The sequence below is a fragment of the Eublepharis macularius genome, chromosome 1 (assembly GCF_028583425.1).
Source record: "Eublepharis macularius isolate TG4126 chromosome 1, MPM_Emac_v1.0, whole genome shotgun sequence".
NCBI classification, from domain to species: domain Eukaryota; kingdom Metazoa; phylum Chordata; class Lepidosauria; order Squamata; family Eublepharidae; genus Eublepharis; species Eublepharis macularius.
Window position 1 is genome coordinate 165,244,600 of NC_072790.1, and position 588 is coordinate 165,245,187.

A 588-nucleotide genomic window follows, 5' to 3' on the forward strand; every position below is an offset into this window, starting at 1 on the left:
AAAGAGGGTTGCCAGTAGAGTTGTCAGCCTACAGGTGACAGCTGGAGATCTCCCGGAATTACACTGATCCCCAGGCCAGAGATCAGTTCCCCTGCAGAAAATGGCTACTTTGTAAAGTGGACTCTATGGCATTATACCCTGCTGAGGCCCTTTAACTCTCCAAACCCCACCCTCTCCACCCCCAAAATCTCCAGAAATTTCACAACGTAAAGCTGGCAATCCTACTTTCAAAACAGGCATTTAAACCTATTGTCATTAAACAAACTATACAAAAAAGCAGGTTGAGAGCATTTACTGGTTTATTTTTCTTACTCGTTTTTTTAAAAAAGGAAATTTCTCTCTCCCTCATAATAGAGCCAAACTACAAGTGACGCCTGACACAGGTTGGACACTTGTCAGTTTCCCTCAAGTTTTGATTGGAAATGTAGGCAGCTTGGCAGAATGTTGGACAAGTGACAGTTGAAAAGTCCATTGGACAGCAGTCGGAGAGCCAAGCTGCAAGACCAGGATGCCTACATTTCCCATCAAAACTTGAGGGAAGCTGACAAGTGTCCGACCTGTATCAGGCATCACTTGTATCTTGGCTCA